Source organism: Hevea brasiliensis, chromosome 13 (assembly GCF_030052815.1).
Source record: "Hevea brasiliensis isolate MT/VB/25A 57/8 chromosome 13, ASM3005281v1, whole genome shotgun sequence".
NCBI lineage: Eukaryota > Viridiplantae > Streptophyta > Magnoliopsida > Malpighiales > Euphorbiaceae > Hevea > Hevea brasiliensis.
In genome coordinates, this window is record NC_079505.1 from 9863965 (window position 1) to 9868576 (window position 4612).

A 4612-nucleotide genomic window follows, 5' to 3' on the forward strand; every position below is an offset into this window, starting at 1 on the left:
TTTTAGTTTAGCTACATGTCATGATTCTACTGAAAATGGTTGGAGAAACTGCAGCAAAGAGGCAGGCCTTAGCTTTGGATTTTCTTATCTTCTTTTCCTTGTGGGTTTTGATCTGAGCCATGGTTGGATTTCCTGGTAAAGGAGGTACTTCATAATCTTCCTCTACAGCCTCCCACAAATCACACGCATCCAAATAAGCTTCCATTCTCACTGTCTAGACTTGGTAGTTTTCTCCATCAAACACTAGCGGAGCCATAACTGAAAAAGAACTTTCACCTTCCATTGTTTTAATGGTCTTTTGCAGAAGCAGTTTTGGTTGCTTTATTTATTTTTTTTTTTGGTGAACACTCAGTTAAATAACCTCACAAGTCTCTCACAAGTCCCTTAAGAAAAAAGGGCTTTGATACCAATGTTGTTTTAAAATACTAGAAGCAAGAAAATTGACTAGGAAAAGTCTAGTTTTATCGAACTTCAACTTCAAATAAATACAAGTGCAGGAGAACTAAATTCCAAAATAAAATGCTAAAAATATGCTAACATTACTGAGAAATAGCAACAACCATAATATTTATTTTCATAATGGAAAAATAAAACAAATTTCCTAAAGACCAGGACTCAACTTTAGCAATAAAAAAATGCAATTAGTTCCTGAGACATAACAACATCCTCGAAAGAATACTCGATTTGTTTAGGAACCTCTTCTACTGGACTAGCACCATATGAAACTGGCTGAGGGGCTGGGGTCATAACTGTCTGCATAGGAACAGATAATGTTGAAGGGGTTGTTGGCATAGAGATTGACAATGCCTTAGGAGTCCTACTCTCTTCATCTGCAACATAAGTTTTTGAAGGGGTAGCAACAGTAAAGGACAGTCATTAGCTGCAAGTGTCCTCTCACACGTCTCAGTATGTTCTGTGATCTCATTTTCTAAGATGTTGGCTTTTGATGATCCTGTGGAAGAAATAGGTGAGAAACATTTCCGCAGCATTGGTGAATCTGGTTCATGAGCATTTGAAGTTCTGAAGGAATTTATTTTTGCAAGAAGACCAATAATATCCAACACTCTCCTACCTATTTAACAGCCAAAAGAAAATGACATAAAATATATATAAACTTAAAGCATGCCTAACAAATAGCAGACATCCTTGTTACCAGTAACCATCCTGCCAAATATCCAATCTTTGCAATATTAATAAGTTTCTTTCTTTCTGAAACTGTCAAAGAAAGCGAATCTCGAAAATTTATTAGCAAGTGATTAGCCAAAATTTCTGCATAAAAGCAAGTGACTATATGCACAAGAGAAATGGGTGAAACCCAGCAACCATGATCTAAAAGTTGAGAAAGTAACTTGCACCATCATAAAAGAACTCAATGCCCCTTTCCTTTTCCCATGCTATCGTTTTTGAAGCTAATGCCTCCACCATACCTGTAACACATGGAAAGAGCAACTTACTATGAATTGTGAATCAAACTATATAAAATAATGATCATGATGATGGTGTTGCAAGGTATAGAAAGCTCTTTAATGAGAGGGCCACAACAATCAAATCAATAGAAGCTCAATTGTATCTAATCCTGGTAAAACATATTAAATGTAAAAGCAACCAATACAAAAGTTTAAGGATGAAAATTTGATAAATGAAGCTGTCAGAGATCTAGGGAGCCCGAAGCACCTAAGAGAATCCTTCATGATGGGTCTTATGAAAGAACACACTCATAGGCTTGACACCACATCTAACCCAAAACCTTAAGGCAATAAGTCTATGGGTCCTTCCTACTTATATGTCTCTCACTCATCCTATCTTTTTTCGATGTGGGAATTCCACAATTGTATATTCCCAACAATCTCCCCCTCAAGTGTGAATTTATTCTACATTGGACTTACTGGGCCTGCTCCCCCTTAAACGAAAGTCTTTTTTCTTAACTCAAGTATTACGGTATCACCAAGAGTCCCAATTACTCTACCAAATCCACTCGAGTATGCACCTCTAAGAGCCATGCTAGAGCCATCACGTGTTCCACCATCACGTGTACTGAAGAGTTCCCACCCCATCGATATGCTTTTCTCTAGAAGAGTGTCTTCCTACTCCATTGGGCCTACCAGGAGTCACCTGACTCTTTCATCCACATGTCAGAGCATCACGAGAATCAATGACCACCGTTTTCATACTCGTCCCTTACCAAACCAAGGCTCTGATACCACTTGTTAGAGATCTAGGAAGCCTAAAGCACCTAGAAAGAATCCTTCATGATGGGTCTTGTGAAAGAACACACTCATGGGCTTGACACCACATCCAACCCAAAACCTTAAGGCAATGAGTCTATGGGTCCTTTATACTTATATGTCTCTCACTCATCCCATCTTTTTTCTGATGTGGGAATTCCACACTTGTATATTCCCAACATAAGCCAAGTCTAATGTCTCAAAATAAAAGCTAGCTGATTCTATTATATTTTTCAGAAGTAGTTTGTCAACTACAGGAAGGGCATTTACCTGGAATTTATTAACCGAAAAATAAGCATTTTTAGCACGCTTTAGAGTAAGATGAGTTCCTTTCTAGCATTGTATCAGTTGTCATTCTGCATAATGCCACCAAGTGACAATTACGCAATGAAATTAAGAAATTATGATATGAAGTAAGCATATAAAGAGATGATTTGGACACTTAACCTGTTATACTCCTCAAGCTAGCACTCTTCCTCACATGCAGTCAACCGTTTCTCAACCTTTTCAAGGATTTCCTTCCTGCTAAAGGCTTATTCCTTGACATTACCTATATGAAGTTCAATCTGCTCAAGGAAGATAGCAGGGTCCACATTTTCTGCAATAGTATGGATAATAAGTGCTAAAATTCTTCTAGCCTTAAAATTTATAATGATATAATTTCATCAAGACAAATACCAGACTTTATGGCTTCCATGGCATAATCTATTACAGTATTTACTTCTGGAATAGTATGCATCTTTCTACATATCTCTTCCAACTCTGACCTCTTCTTCATAACAAGATCTTTCATCTTGCTTGATTTCAACTCTTCCAATCAAGAGACTTCTGCCTCAACCTGCAATTTAAATTCTTGTAAATAACTTCTATGAGAACTCAAACTAAGATTAAAATGGCAATAATACTAATCAGAGGAAAAAACAATTCAAATAGGGTGTTTGGCTCAATGATTTCATATTCTAAAGTAACTATGTTACAGGTGACATTCTGGAACATTTGTTATTCTTCCATTGGAGTATCCATCAAATTCCATAGCTCCAAAATTATAGTTGCAAGATCTTGGAGCTGTCATCACTTATGGCAAAATGTTGATCAATAACAAAACTTTTTAGATGAAAAGTAAACTCATATTTACACAAATATTACCTTTTGTATTCTTTTTATTTTAATCTCTCGCAATTTGAGTATTGCAGTAGCCAAATGCTAAATTGTATCATTATTTATGTTCCTTGATCCTTCAGTATCACCAAAACTTAGATGAAATTCAGTAATTGTGTGCTTGAAATCCATACCAAGCACTAAGCAAAGTGAGTTTAAAGTATCAAGATGCTCCTGAACCAGCTTCAAGCGATCACTCTGCAAAAAGAAAAAGATCAATTAGTGATTGTTAAAAGTAATAAATTAAAGTAGAATGCAGAGAAGAAAGGAAAACAAACCCAAACCTCCTCTTTTTGAAGTGCATGCAGCTGTCTATGCAACTCTTCAAGTTTTTTCAATGACAAATCAGTTTCATCAACAAATATATTAGCAACAGACCCACATATCTCATTCAAAATATTCTGTATCTCCTCTAAAACTTCAAGGAACTGATTTCTTTTATCTAGTTTCCTCTTCTGCATCTCCTCAAGTTGTGGTAGAATTCTTTGAAGTTCTTCCTTCAAACTTCCAGCACTTTGTTCTGCCTGAAATAATACAAACTCAGAGAGAGTGAGAGCCCCAAGTCCTAGGTAATTGTAGTCCGTATAAAAAATTATTGTAATCCTGTAATCTTTACAAACTGTTTCTTTAAGAGGGAAAGAAACAAAATATCCTTCATCTTTTATGCTATTTATAATACTAGAAATTTTAATTTCAAAACAAAATGTAATCAAGCTATAAATTTCAAAAACATAAAATAAAAATATTGCCAACGTGAAAATAAGAGGAAAAAAAATTCTATTCACTTTTTTTTTTTTAAATAATCCCATTCCAACTTTTTGGAAAAATACTTATAAATTAAGTAGAACCTTTTTATTAATAAATTCTATCGGTTCAAATTTATTTATGTAAATATATTGTTTAGATCAGATGGCCATAGGTGTGTATATATATATAAAAGAAATGATATATTTTTTTAAAATTAATTTTCAAAGTAACTAATATTTTAAATGTGCAGAAAGACAATGTAGAATGAATGAAGGATGTTGGCAGTGTTCAAAGACTTTCATTTGGTAGTTGCAGCACTTACAGCAATGGTAACCTTTGCCCGACGATTATGTAAGTGATGAAAATGACATGAAGAAGGCTGGGACTCCTATCCTAGGCAAAATTTTGTCTTTAAAAGCATTTATGATATCAGATATTATAGCTTTGGTTTTATTTACTTGTTCTGTCTTTATCCACCTTAT

The 4612-nt window shown here is 34.9% G+C and overlaps 1 pseudogene; it reads right to left on the reverse strand.

Annotated features, from left to right (window-relative positions):
- Nucleotides 1-507: 507 nt before the first annotated feature.
- Nucleotides 508-4231, reverse strand: LOC110647679 (65-kDa microtubule-associated protein 3-like; annotated as a pseudogene).
- Between the last annotated feature and the right edge of the window lie 381 nt (nt 4232-4612).